At 41.9% G+C, this 15,284-nt stretch overlaps 2 long non-coding RNA genes across 3 annotated transcripts in view; both read left to right on the forward strand.

Moving 5' to 3' along the window:
• Positions 1-7,292: 7,292 nt before the first annotated feature.
• LOC116073461 lies at positions 7,293-10,797 on the forward strand. Its single transcript, XR_004111814.1, has 2 exons — positions 7,293-7,461; positions 10,692-10,797. It is a non-coding gene; the product is annotated as an uncharacterized LOC116073461 (long non-coding RNA).
• Positions 10,798-12,737: 1,940 nt separating this feature from the next.
• Positions 12,738-15,284, forward strand: part of LOC116073459 — an 81,575-nt gene continuing 79,028 nt past the window's right edge. The window contains exon 1 of one of the 2 annotated variants that reach the window (XR_004111811.1): positions 12,738-12,957. This is a non-coding gene — a long non-coding RNA (uncharacterized LOC116073459). The remainder of the gene's footprint in view (positions 12,958-15,284) is intronic. The other variant, XR_004111813.1, reaches the window with a different exon arrangement.

Here is a 15,284-nt window from a genome sequence, read left to right on the forward strand (position 1 = left end):
GCCTGTTTATCCCTCTTTCCTGCCTGGCCTTACAAATCTTGACCTTTTTTAGTGTCTGCATAGTTTTGTCTTTTCTAGAATGTCATGGAGTTGGCAGCCATACATTAGCTGGAGATGAGAGATGGCCTTTGAAGATTGGCTTCATCATCGGTAATGCATATTGAGCTCTCTCTCTGTCTCTGTCTGTCTCTTTCTCTGTCTCTCTCTGTGTCTCTGTCTCTCTCTGTCTCTCTCTTTCTCTGTGTCTCTGTCTCTGTCTCTCTGTCTCTCTGTCTGTCTCTGTCTCTCTGTCTCTCTCTCTCTGTCTGTCTTTGTCTCTGTCTCTCTGTCTCTGTCTCTCTCTGTCTCTCTCTCTCTCTATTGCCCATGGACATACTTGTGGAGGTCAGAAGTTGATGTTGATGTTTTCCTTCATTGTCCCCCATGTTAACTGAGGCATGGTCTCTCAGTTGTTTAGCCAGCCAGCTCACTAGTTTAGCTAGTCAGCTTGCTTGGAGCTCCTCTAGCTCTGTCTCTTGAGAACCAGATTATAGATAGTCACTGTGATGGCTTGTACATGCTTGACCCCGGGAGTGGCACTATTAGAAGGTGTGGCCCTGTTGGAGTGGGTGTGGCCCTTGTTGGAGTAGGCGTGGCACTGTGGGAGTGGGCTTTAAGACCCTCATCCTAACTACCTGGAAGCCAGTATTCTGCTAGCAGCCTTCAGATGAAGATGTGGAACTCTCAGCTCCTCCTTCACCGTGTCTGCCTGGATGTTACCATGTTCCTGCCTTGATGATTAGGGACTGAACCTCTGTAAGCCAGTCCCAATGAAATGTTGTCCTTATAAGAGTTGCCATGGTCATGGTGTCTGTTCACAGCAGTAAAACCATAACTAAGACAGGCACCATGCCTGTCTGGCATTTACATGGGTTATAGGGACTCAAACTCTCATCCTTCTTTTCCTATGGCAAGCACCTCACTAAGCAATCTCTCTAGCCTTATATATAGAGTTCTATACAATGAGTCAATATATTGTTCATTTTTTAGTGCAGAATGATGTCCTCCTGGATGTACCCCTAATTTAAAGATCTATTCCTTTACCAAAAGGCATAATGGTTAAAGGACAATTTTTTTTTGTTGTTGTTATATTTTTATGTTGTCTTTTGTAGGATTGGCTGGGTAAGGCATGTAAGAAAACTTGCATATGTGGGGAGAACTTATATAAAGTCACAAATTTCCCTGTGAGAAGGGTCTATTGACAACTGTCCTCCATATTTCTAATTTGGCTCGTTACCAACCTGTGTGGTGGGATGGTTTCTGCATCTTTTGTCATTTCTTTTTCATAGTTTTCAGTATACAAGTGTTTTACCTTTTGATTAAATTTATTCTAACTATTGTATCCCCTTTGATGATATTTATAATGGCATTTTCTTGGTTTCCTTTTCAGGTAGATGATTTGTTAGTATGTAGAAGCACAAATTTTGTATGTTGAGATTTGAATCCAGCAGCTTCATTGAATATTATTTTTAGTTCTAATTAAATTCTTCCTGCACCCTCTCTTTCTCATTCTCCTTTTCTTTCTTTCTCTATTCTTCAAAGACCCATTCATTTATTAAATGTAAGTACACCGTAGCTGTCTTCAGACATACTAGAAGAGGGTGTCAGATCTCTTTATAAATGGTTGTGAGCTACCATGTGGTTGCTGGGATTTGAACTCAGGACCTTTGGAAGAGCAGTCAGTGCTCTTAACTGCTGAGCCATCTCTCCAGCCCTCTCCTTTTCTTTCTTAGCAGAGTCTTTCCATGTAGTCTGGGTTGGTCTCTTAACTACTGGGATTACATTTTTTTTTTTTAATTGAAGACTTTCTGTTTTTAAGCTCATGCCGGTCAGTAGGTACATTGTATTTCTTCCTCTCCAACTTGGATGTTCTTTTATTTCCTTTCCTCCATGAAACACTGTTGTTGGCTGTGGTCTTCAAATATCAACGTTTGCTTTGTTTTGTTTCTCAACAGAGTTTCTCTGCGTAGCCTTGACTGTCCTGGAACTCACTCTGAAGACCGGGCTGGCCTTGATTGAACTCTCAGAGATCCACCTGCTCTGCCTCTACTGACCAGCTCATAGACCAATTTTCATTTCACTGAGATATTTTTAATTTCTGGATTGTTGAGTTTTTAAAATGGAAGTCTTTATGTTGAATTTTGTACTTGTCTCACATCTGTTGAAAGATTCATGTGATTTTCCATTTGTATGATAACCGGTGTCTGCGTCCCAGGGATAAATCCCCCTTGGTAACAGTACACACTCCTGTTAGTGTGCTACTGGCTTTGCTTTATTAGCATTTTGTTGAGGATGTTGTTGCATCTATATTTATTAAGAATTTTAGCCTGTGATATCTTTAAAAATATTATTATTATTATTATCATTATTATTATTATCATTATTATTTAGGTTTGCTCACAAAGTGGCAGGTATCATGACAGCTTTATACATGTGTGTCATACTCTGTTTTTGTGTGCTCCCCTCTGCCTCTCCCTTCCCTTTCCTCCCTCCCCTGTTGTGGCTGCTTCTCTTTCTTTCCTCAGTCACACTTCTTGTGCTCTCTTACTACTTATATTTCACTATCCCTTCTATTCCCTCCTCCTCTTAGATCTCCTCCACCTGTCCTGTGGTCCCTTTTCTAGTGCTGGGAGCCCCACATGTTTAAATACACATACAAATAGAATTTTGGGTCACATGTAAGCAGGAAAAAAATTCATTATTTGTTTTTCTGAGTGTGACTTAAACACTTAACATAGCGATTTCTAGTTGTATCCATTTTCACAGAAATTTTATGATTTTGTTTTTGTTCATGGATGCATAAATTCCATTGTGTATATTGTCACTTTTTTTTTTAATCCAGTCATCTGTTGATGGACATCTAGACAGATTCCATTTCCTGGCTATTGTGACTAGAACAGCAATACACAGAATGCAAATATCTTTGGGATGTCAGTGTAGAGTCTTTAGATATACATTCCAAAGTGGTCTAACTGGGCCCCTTGCTAGCTCTATTTGTAGTTTCTGGTTTCCATAGTAGTCATGCAAATTCATATTCTGACCAGCAGTGCGTAGGGCTCCCCCTTTCTCCATCAGCATTTATTGCCATTGGCTTTCTTGATGATAGGATTCTGACTGAGGAGGGACAGACCCACAACAATCTTAGTATGTCTTTTCCCAAAGGCTAAGGCTGTATGTATTGGCTATTTGTATTTCTCCTTTTTTACTCGCTTCTTAGCTCATTCATCAATCAGATGATGTCGTGTGTGTGTGTGTGTGTGTGTGTGTGTGTGTGCCTCAACTTCTCAGTGCTTTGTATATCTTAGATACCACACCATCATCTGCCATATACTCTGCAAAGATTTTCTCCATTTTATAAGCTGTCTCTCTCTGGTGGTTTCTTATTTTGCTGAGTAGAAGTATTTTAGTTTCATGTAACAGCCTTTGCCCAGTCTCAGGCACTCCTGGTGGTTATGCCTGAATGTTGAAATGGTTTCCCTGTGTTTTTCTTTAATATTTTCTAAAGTTTCAATTCTTAGACTAACATTCGTGGTCCATTGTAATAGTTTTTTTTTTTTCTTTTTCTTTTTTTTTTTTTTTTAAGAGATGTGGATCTCAATTCATCTACATTTTTTTTAGGGACCATCTTTTCTCCAATATATGTTTTTGATAATTTTGTCAAAATTTTGATTGCTTTGTGGGTTTATTTCTGTGTCCTCCGTTTTCTTTCACTGGCCTGCAGATCTGTTTTCCATGCTGGTTTTGTTACTGTAATTCTGTAATGTAATTTGAGATTGGACATTATAGTAATTCTTCAGTTGCTTTCTGCTAGGAATTCTGTTGGCTCTTTAGAGTCTTTTGTGCTTCCGTGTGAATTTTAGGATTCTCTTTTCTGAATCTATGAAGACTGTCAGTGGAATTTTTATGGGCATTACTTTGGACTGGCCAACTCTTCTGTAATTTAACTATTTTTACCATATTAATTCTACCAATCTACAAAGATGGGAGGCGCTTCCATCTTCTAGCTCCTTTTATATTTTTGCTCTCTACAACTGCCTCCCTGGGATTCCCCTCATGAGAAGATGAGGCAGGCTGAGCTGAGGCTCCCGGGTTGGTGGAAGTTTCTTGATTTTAGGCGTTGGAGCTGCTTCAGTTTTAGGCAGTGGATTTTCTCTCAGGATGACACTCACCTATGCTCTGAGTCATGAAGCTTGACATACAGATCTGGAGGAGACAATGTCTCACAAAAGCCCAAACTGGATTTGAGACTCATGAAGTTTTTGGGCGGGTCTCGAGGATAGGATTTTCTGACTTTCCCTGTAGCAGCAATTTGTTTCCTCTCTCACTTCAGGGAGTGGTGCCGCTGAAACTCCTGCTCCACCTCTTTTCTGATCCTTCCTAGCCTTTTTTCTGTGGAAACTCTTCCTCTGCTTCTCTTTGGAGCAGACATGTTTTCCCCATTCAGACACAGGCAGCCTCTATCTGCCGTCTCTCCGGACGTCAGGTGTGGTCCTCTATCTGTCGTCCCTCCAGACCTCAGGTGTGGTCCTCATCTGCCGTCTCTCCAGACGTCAGGTGTGGTCCTCTATCTGTCGTCTCTCCAGACCTCAGGTGGGGTCCTCTATCTGCCGTCCCTCCAGACCTCAGGTGTAGTCCTCATCAGCCTTTTGTAACAGGGTCAAGCTGACCTTATAGAGTGAGTTTGTAATGGTTTTATTTTTTATTTTTTTTCTCTCGAGTTTCTTTTAGGCTGTCCAGTTGGATGCCGCTTAATTGTTTATAGCACTATGCTTTTATGAGGCTATTTACACCAGGTGTAATGTCTTCTTTCTAGACTTTATTTGCCTCTCTTTTCCTTAGTTTAATTATATATTTGTCAATTTTGTTTATCTTCCCATAAAAACTTTTAAGTTCATTATTTTTTATCAATTTCTGTCTATTGTTTCTTTTTCTTTTTTAAATTAATTTTAGACTTAGTTTACTCTTCTCTTTCTCTCTTTTTATTTCCTGAAATGTGTAGTTGTGTTGAGTTTATGTGTGTGTTTTCTTTTTATTTCCTGAAATGTGTAGTTGGGTTGCTTGGGTCTCTCTCTCTCTCTCTCTCTCTCTCTCTCTCTCTCTCTCTCTCTCTCTCTGTGTGTGTGTGTGTGTGTGTGTGTGTGTGTGTGAGAGAGAGAGAGAGAGAGAGAGAGAGAGAGAGAGAGAGAGAGAGAATGTGTTTGTGTGTAGGCAGTTATTGCAATAAACTTATTACTGCTCTTGTTGTCCCTGTGGTTTTTAATGATGTGTTTTCATTTTCATTGGTCTCCACGCATTTTCCGATTTCATTTTTTATTTCTCCATTGACCCAGTGGTTGTTCTCGAATGTGTTGTTTAATTCATGCATGTTTGTAGAATTCCCCGTTTCCCTTGGCTACCGGTCTCTAGTGTCTCTCTGTTGTGGTCAGTGAAGGCACTTGGCATGATACTCACCTCATGTCTCCTTACTTGTTTTGTGACCTAATATGTGGTCTGTCTTGAAGTACGGAAAATGCATATTCTGCTGCTGTTTGGGGAAATGTGTGCCTATCTGTTCAGTTCACTGTCTACAGTGCTGTTCAGGTCCTCTGTTGTTTTTAAAAATTGCTCTCTGAAGGATGTTATAACCATTATTGAAAGTGGGGAGTGGAAGTGTCTTACTGTTGGTATTTTGATGTCTATTTTCCTATCGATGCTTGCTCTAGTGCTAATAACAATTGGTACATACTCAAGGTAGAAGATCTATTAGTATAGAATTTCCTTCTTTGTCTTTTGAGACAGTTTTGGTTTGAACTTTGTTTTGTTGGATGTAAGTAGAGCTACCTCTCCCTTTCTTCTGGTTACCATTATGTGGACTATCTTTTCCCACGCTGTTACTGTCAGCCCATGTGTTTCTTTAAAAGTGTGTTTCCCATAGATAACATGTAGCTAGGTTTTTCTTTTGCATCCTATCCAACTGCTTTATGTGTCTCCTATCCTCAACCTTGACTTTATTTGGAGAAGCAGCACAGGAGCCACTCGTCTCTAAACAGTGTATCTGTTTTCACATTGGCAGACAGGAGCCTTTTCTATGGGGACTTCACAGGCATCTGGGAACACTTGGGAGCCTGAGCTGGAGCAGGAGCCTGGGCCCGAGTTGGAGCCTCAGCTTTGATTCAGCAGAGTTTATAGCTGGGACCCTTTGGCATCTTGGGCTTGATGGCCTGAGGCTTCACCAGGGCCTTGATGGCCTCTGCGTGTGCGCTCACTGCCATTGCATTGTTGGCCTGCATCTTCTCCAGGCCTTTCTTGTTGTGCTTCTTGGCAAAGTGCATGTTCCTCAGGAACTTGGGGTCAATACCTCCCTTTATGAGATTTATAGGTGTGATCTTGATTTCTTGATGTCATTTCTGTGCCATCTTTCAGGACTAGCTGTGAGTGATGTGGCTTATAAAGCTTATGTATATGAGTATATATCACATATGTATACATATATATGTATACATACATAAATATATATACATAGACATTTATATATACATAAATTTATATGTACTTTTGCTTTATGTGTGTGGGTGTTGTTCCTGTGCACCATGTGTATTCCTGGTGCCTATGGAGACCAGGAGAAAACATTGGATCCCCTGGATTTGGAGTTACAGATTGTTTTAAGTCACTATGTGGATATTGGGAATCAAACCTGGGTCCTCTGGAAGAGCAGCCCGTGCTCTTACCCCTGAGTCATCTCCTTGTCCATCTTTGGTAATCTTCATAACCATGACATATGGTTGACTGATTGTTTAGGTCCAAAACATATTGCCTAACAAAGCTACAGTGAAAAAAAGAATTAGATAATGGTACATGTAGAGAGGAGAGGGTCCTGGAAATATTTGTTCCAGTTATTTTAGGTAGGTCTGGCTGATGGCAATAGAAAAGTTTAAGGAAAACCAGGCTAGGTGAATGGGTGAAGGAAATGGTACAATGGAATGAGTGTTTATCTAGGAGGTTAAGGTCATTGGCAGAAAGAGGGACAAAGACAGTGTCAGTCCTCTGGGTGCTGATGCCCTCAGTGGTCCCGGGGAGCAGATGGAAGAAAGGATGGCTGGGAGAATGAATGAGTGTTGTCAGTACATACCTATGTCTCTGAGTGTACAGACATGGGTGAGTCAAGAGTTATTAATAGAAACAGTTGCAACATGTCCTGCTGATGGTCCTATTTATAAAACCAACTTCAAAAATCTATCTCCAAATGTTACTCTAAATCCTGTGCACACCCTCCTTTGCATTCCTTTAAGGAGTCAAATCTGTTGCTTACAGTGTTTATTACTTTTAAACATATGGGAGTACAGCTGATATCTGTCCACGTCTCCCTAGAGCTAGTAAACAGACTGGAACCAGCACCGCAGCGATGTCTTCATTGTGCTGTTGACCTTGCGCAGGCTCTCCAAGGTCAGTGATGCCGGGTGGATTTTTGTCAGGATTGACTTGTTTTCTGCAAGAGCCAGGTCTCCTGCCTGCTAACATTTGTAGTCTTTCCTTACTATCTAGCCTGCTGTAAAATTACTAGTACAGCTTCCCCAGGCAATGACTTTGTGATTTCCTACTTTTTTTTATTGATCAATAAACAGTTTTAAACCAAAAAACCCCACAGTGAGAATAGAAACTTATTTGGTACTTGTAACTACCTGCCTTGGAGAAGAAAGACGGATTGGAAAGATAAGAGCCTCGGGCATCTGCTGCCTTCTTGACGCCAGCGTTGCTAGATGAAAATGAAAGGACGCAGCCATAGGTTAACCAGATGTGTGTCTACACTAAACTAAAAATCCTATCGCTTCCCATGGAATTAGCCCATTGTACCCAGGATCCGTGGATCCAGGCATCATTTTCTACAGACTCAAAGAGGGCAGGCTTTGGCTGTGGTGTACGCCACTGTCCTCATAATTGGGTCCCCTGGATCTGGAGTTACAGGTGGTTTTAAGTCACTGTGTTGGGTACTGGGAATCAAGCTTGTGCAGGGCTTGAAATAGACTTACTCTCCAAGAACTATCTGTTGAATAAGTAATTGAATAAGTAATATGGTTACCAGGCTGAAGGCTAACAGGGCAGATTTATTTATGTGTTTACATTGTTGCTGTTTTCTAAGAATTTTCTTGAAAAGGAGATCACTGGGCTCTGTGTGTTCTGTTTCCCATGTCATCAAGCTTAGGTTATGGTCATAAAGATCCAGATGTGACTAATGGTCATGCTCCTAGTATTTATACTTTCCACTATCATGTTTGTTTTCTTTTGGCATTGTTTTTGGGTACATAGACTTTTAAACATAAATTTCAAAAAACACAGCAATATTTTTAGCAAAACCCAAGTCAACAGGAAAGTGGATGATTTGTGATTTGAACTGATTGTTCAACATGGACATTGTTAGCATCAGGGCCTCCAAAGCCTGTGATGTTGCATGGGTGGGTCTAACAGACCTGTTGCCAGGGCAACAGCCACCATATTCCCAGAATCCATTGGGCTCACCTCCCACCTTTACCTGCAGCCACTAGTCAGATATATATATATATATATATATATATATATATATATATATATATCCAATCCGCTGTTCTAACACATCATTTGGTGCTGTTCCGGTCGAGTCAGAACATATCACACACTAGGCCCAAACAGTTCCATGTATAAGAGGTTTAATTGAGAGGGAGAGAGGGGGCAATAGCGCGGAAAGAGAGGAGGGGGAGAGAGAGAGATAGAGGGATGTTCCTCGTGTGTATGTGTGTATATATATATATATATATATATATATATATATATATGTATGTGTACACATATATACATACATATATATACATATGTAAGTATATGTGTATATATGTGCATATACATACATACATACACACACACACACACACATATATGGGTTCTGACATAGTGGCCGCAGGTAAAGGTGGAAGGTGAGCCCAATGGGTTCTGGTAATATAGTGGCTGTTGCCCTGGCAACAGGTCTGTGAGACCCGCCCATGCAACATCACAGGCTTTGGAGGCCCTGATGCTAACAGGCATATTTAGAAAGCTGAGAAAGACTTCTTGTATTTGTTATCATTTTTTTAGTCAAAGAACATTTAGAGGTAGGATGCAAAGAATTATGTTTTAAATAGCATCGAGTCATTTTCCTTACCTCATAGAAATGTCAAGAGACACTACCCTTCTCTGGTTTTCTTATTTCCTTGGTGGCACTGACTGATTGACTCCTGCTGTCTGTGTGATGGTCAGGACCAGGGCTGAAAAATTCAGTAATGACCAGAAAGAAAAGAAGGATGGAAGGGCTAGCTCATCAAAGCAGGAACATTCTTCCCTCGTGTGTGTGTGTGTGTGTGTGTGTGTGTGTGTGTGTGTCTGTGTCTGTGTCTGTGTCTGTGTATGCACATATACCTGTGCTATAGAATGCATATAAAGGTCAGACGACAACTTTCAGGAGGAAGTTCTTGGAGACTGTTCTGCCTCTACTCATCTTGTCTTAGGAGTGTTGGGATTACAAATGAGCGCCCCCACACCTGGCTTTTTATGTGAGTTCTGCGGTTCTGAACGCTCAGGTTGCCAGGCTTGTGTGGCAAGCTCTTCTGACCCACTGAACCATTTTCCTGGCCTCACAAATCTTCTAAATAATAATAATAATAATAATAATAATAATAATAATAATAATAATAATAATAAAAACAAGGTTCCTCTTGTCTGCTAAGCCTTTTCTTGGAGGCACTGGGACTTGAAGGAAGCATTTATTTCTGCCGCTCATTTTCCTTATACAGTGGCTGAGATCAGAGGAGTCCAAGCCCAGTCTGGACCCTGACTGTGAGTTCTGCCTACTGCTTTGCTGCCCTAGCTTATCCTAGATGAATAGGCCCCTCAGCTGCTCTGCTGTCCTCCCTAGCACACCCACAGGAAATAAATGAGTCTAGTCTCTGGTGGGAGCTCAAGCAGACATCTCCTTCCGTCCCTTCTCTGGCTTATTCCCTCTCCTACAGCCCCTTCAGTTTGCCTGGATGCTGAGGTCCTTCCCAGGACACTGACAAGGTACTGGGCTAGAGCGGGGTGTGTAGCTCACTGCCATGAGCTTCTAGATATAGTCTCCTATAAGGAAGGTTGCCCAGGGCCCATTGGCTCCATTCATGATGCTTCCAGACTGGCAGACCTCGGTAACAGTGAGGCATAAGGCCGTTCGCTCAGCCAAGTGATGCAATTGATGAAAACCCTGTCCTTTTTAAAATGTCCCGGCAAGCCAAAATAACTCATATTTACCATATAGCGTTTGAGCAGATTTATGTCCCTTTAAGAACACATGTGGTGTAAAAAGATAGAGGGAGTGAGGGCCTAAAGTTTTACATATGGTGGCAAGGTAATCCTAGCTGAGTTGGCGTCTCTCTGGAGAGAGCCTGTGGGGTATAATTAGTGCAGTGCTAGCCATCCCAACAGATCTGTATTTGAGCAAATTGTGGCTAAGACAAAATTGGAACCAAGGCTAAATTTATCAATAGCAAGATTTTTACTTTTTTGAAAAAGGAAAAGAAGACAAATGAAGTCGAAGTTTCTCCTTGTTTATTTTAATGTCCAGAACATTTCCTAGCTGACTTACGCCACAGCTTTGGTGGATTTAATTTTTTTTTTTTATTCTATTTATTTTGCAGTTAATTGGATTTCCAGGTTTTGCAGCCAGTCACCACAATTGATCACGGAAAAGATGGATTTATTGCTTACCAGGCAGAATTCTGACACTCTTCAGAGGATAGAAAATAAAAGAAAACAGCCAAGACAGAGAGTGCTCTGGGTCATCACCGGGTCAGACCGGCAAGATATGTTACAGCTGGCAGGTTTATGCGGGAGCCTCAGTGCAAGCAATCTTCTCACTAGATGGGCGGCATCAGAGCCCTGTGGAATATTTTGTGAGATGCTGTCGGTGATTCATGTTTAGAAGAAAATGTACCCCAGGATGACACCCCGAAGCGGATGTCAAATCACTGACAGGCTGAACCTGCGAGAAGAGAATTGACTAAACTCGAAGCAGCTCACACCTTTGTCGTTTGTAGTTAGATCGGAACCTTAGTTTGCCTTGGTGGGTGGCTCTCCTGGCACGCCGTACTGGCTCAGCGGGCAGAAAACAATACAGAACTCAGCCCTCAGCCACTCTTTGCAGAGGGGTCTGGAAATTAGTTAGTTGGAAATTGCAATGTTGTTAGCAGAACACTGCACTCAGCTTGCGAATATCCAATATCCGTGTTACCTGTCAGCCATCCACGCATCCATCCTTCCATCCATCCATGTAATGCTTTTTTTTAATACTTTTTTTTTTTTGAAATTATTGAGCCCCTACTGTATGCTTAGCATGTTACCTGGTGCCGGAAAGAAATGGAGAAGTGTCTGCAGTCTGATGTGGAAAAGACTACACTTTATAAGCCCAGGGAAGAAGTTCAAGAAGTTCCAGGAACAACTCAGGTAGAGCTGACCTCACCTGGGAGCTGGAGGGACATGCCTTCGCCTGACACTTAGAGGATCTGCCCTGACCTGGGAGTCGGAAGGATCTGTGCTCACCTGGAACTGGAAGGCTCCGCCCCCTTCAGCCCCTCCACAGTAGCAGTCTCCCTTTGAGACAGAGCCAAGGCTTTTCTTTCTCCTGCTCTAAGGCCTTTTTCTTCCCCTGCCTGCCTCTGTCTACCAGAACTTAGCAATGGTGGGTGGCTGCCTTGCTATAACGTTCTCAGAATAAATGAAGTTTGTTCTCTTTGGGCTAGTCTTCATTTATCCTGAAAGATGAGATTGTATAGGTCAAACGGTGGTGGTGGTGGTGGGGAAGGGCACTCCAGGAGATAGAGCAGCATACACAAAGACTCTGTACAAGAACTAAGCTATATCTTTCAAGCTGAAGAGTCGAGTGTGGCTAGAATGAGCAAAGTGAGAGGGGGCTCTGGCAGAAGATACAGTTGGGACTAAACCCTCATGAGGGTAAGCTTGGGACTATGCATCCATAAGTTTGGCCTGTATCCTAACTAGAGCTTTGTTTTTGGTTGGTGTCTGGCACTTTTCCTTTGAAATCATATGCTTCCGTTACGATTGGTTCAGTTCCTGTCTGTGGCTCCGTATGTGAACGGCCACTTTTCTTGCTTTCTACGTACAGGGAAATATTTTGCTATGTGTGAGCCTTACTCCTTGTCAGGGATGGCTCCTCTGGCCTCTTGGGAACTGGTGATGTAATCTCTGGCTTGCCCAAATTTCCCCTCTCTGGTATGTGCTCAACAGAACTTATATTGAAAGGGCAATGCAACAAAGAATGGGATCCATGTTATACCTGTTCTCTCCCAGAATCCTTTGCAGTAGTAATATGTTTCATCCAAGGTTGGGCCATGTGATACAAGAAGGTGGCACATACACATAAAGGTGCTCGTTAATGGGTATGGTTCACTCTCCTTTCTGTTGCCTGGGATGCAGAGATGGCTTTGGACCATGTGCACCAGGATGATAGGGTCACCAGAAAGGATACCATAAGGATGGGACTGAGGGGTGGTGCTTATTTCTGGAAACCACGAAGAGATAAATATATGTTTATCTTCTTCAAGACACTACCATTTGTGTCTCTGTGACCACAGGTGACCTGTATTCTAACTAACTAGTTCTCAAAGAGTGAGCGGCCGCTGAGGAATCTCTGACACAATTTTTTTTTTTTTTTTTTTTTGCAGAGCCCACAAGGCCAAGACTGATTTCATAAGCATGCTAGAACTTTGTTTCCTCATCTATTCTCATACATTTACCAGTGGAGAGTTTAAGATTTCCAGAGATGATACAATGACTCAGTCATACCACAGCACACACAGACATGGCTATTTCCTGTAAAACCAGGTACTAAAAATCTTATAGAAGTACAAAACAATGAGATGCCTCTCAAGAAAAGTGTTTTTGAAGGTAATTATTTCAAATAGTTTTTGTTTTATTATGTCATTATCTGTGGGCATATATATATATATGTGTTCACGTTTGGATGCGTGTATATGTTGGTGTGGATTCATGTGGAGGTTGGAGGTCAATATTGGTTGTCTTCCTCAATTGTTCTCCAAAACTTTTGAGACAAGGCCTCTCATTGAGCCTGGAGCTCATTAAGTAAGCTAGGTTAGCTAGTCAGCTCCAGAGTCCTCCCACACCAGCTAGGATTGGAGACACATGCCTAGTTTTTGATATGAACGTTGGGGATCCAAATTCAGGTCCACATTCTTGTGCAGCAAGCACTTTAATGACTGAGCCATCTTCCAGACTCCATGTTATTTTAAAATTAGTGAAGCAATGATTAACCTTTTCCCCGTTTCAATTTCGTATAGTAAACACGGAAAGTTGTAGGTCATTATACATAAAAGTACTCTGGAGTTGTCAGTCACTTTTAAGGGCATAAAAAAGTTCTGAGATCTAAATGTTTTGAGAACTGTCACTTAACTAATACAGGCAGGCTGGACTTTTTTGCACATCTACAGCCACAAGCTCTTAAGGTCCATGCACCTGCTGATATCAGAATAAGCTATCACCACCACTCTGTTCCTCCCCTCTTCTATGCATTGGTTCTCATCTGCCCTGGTTCTCCAGGACTTGGCTTCAGGTGATAGATTCACAATTTACTGGGTACTTTTTCTTCCTCTGTCCCTCATTGATTACTCTGTTCACTTAGTATGGAGCCTCTCCTATGACAGGCTAGATACTATTCTCTCTCTCTCTCTCTCTCTCTCTCTCTCTCTCTCTCTCCCTCTCCCTCTCCCTCTCCCTCTCCCTCTCCCTCTCCCTCTCTCTCTCTCTCTCTCTCTCTCTCTCTCTCTCTCTGTGTGTGTGTGTGTGTGTGTGTGTGTCCCAGCTTTGGTGTGGCTCACGGGACTGGGGTGGAGAGAGGCGCTGTTAGTGGACAGTGGCGCTTGGCACTCTTCAGCACAATAGTGGGTTACATGGCAAAAAAATAAAACAGACAACAGACGACCAGCTTCTCCTTGAAGATGTTGGGCTAGAAGGCCAGGAAGGTTCAAAGATAGACACGGCTGACTGAATCTTAAAAATTAACACAATTTCACTGAGTGTGGCTTTAAGTAGAAGGAAACCGCCCAGCTAGAGAACAGAACCAGGGTGGAACCACTGAGATTACATAGGAAAGGATCATTTTGGAAAAAGTGTGAGTGGCTCATGATGGAATAAGAAGCTGACAAGGGACAGAAGCTGTTCGTCCATGATAAACACTTTGTTTTCTGTTTAGAGGGCGGTGGTAAATCGTGACATAGTTTAACACAGCCTGATATGAATGTACTGGACTTGAGAGTTGTACCATGGTTTTCCCATCTGTTTAAAGTTGTTCTCATTCGCCACCAGGAGATGCTGTGATTCTTGGGCATGTCTAGGGAGCATCCTTCATCAGTCTCACAGTGGTACATGAGTAGCTCTTCTGTTTTGTTTTTTCATATTTGTGAAGAGAAAATGCACAAGTGATTCTGAATGTGAAGAAGTTTTCCTTTCATCTATCTGCATGGGCCCTAGGTATTAGTGTCTAAGGGAGGGAGGGCACTATAAATTACAGCTGTTTTTTTTTTCCTCTGCAATTATGACTAAGTTAGAACTCATTATGACTCTCTATGCCTGCAATTGTGAATAGTTTTGATTTATTTTGGTAGTCACTTTTATTTATGCTGTTTATTTATGCTCTATTATTTTACCTAATCCTTTCAGAATCTCCATCAGGGAGGTCCTGTGTTACCCATGAACAAGACACTGATGAGGCTGTAATCAGTACCCAGCAGCCACACTTTGACCCTACAGTGCTTCTGTCACAAGCAGGGAACTCCACAGAGCAGGAATTGGAGACCCTGAAAGGCTAAGTTCATTGCTATATGATAGCTTCTGTTGTTTACTGAGATAGCGTGGCTAGAGCCTTGGTTCTATTTCTAAGGTTGTTGCCATCCCCAGAGTGAGAAATCAGGATCTGAGCCTTATCAAGAAAACAAACAACAAGAAATGCTGGTGAGGATGTGGGGAAAATGAGCCATATTCACTATTGGTAGTGATATATGTCAGGCCAGCCATTATGAAAATCAGTGTAGAGGTTGTCAAAACAACTGAAATAGTTACCATATAATTAATTCTACTGCCACTCCTGGGTATACAATGGAAGGCATCTGAGTCAGTGTGTCACAGAGATAATGGCATATCCATGTGCAGTTTTTGCAATAGTCAAGTTGTGGAGTCAACCTAGATGCCAATAAACAGAT

Source organism: Mastomys coucha, unplaced genomic scaffold (assembly GCF_008632895.1).
Source record: "Mastomys coucha isolate ucsf_1 unplaced genomic scaffold, UCSF_Mcou_1 pScaffold23, whole genome shotgun sequence".
Classification (NCBI taxonomy): Eukaryota; Metazoa; Chordata; class Mammalia; order Rodentia; family Muridae; genus Mastomys; species Mastomys coucha.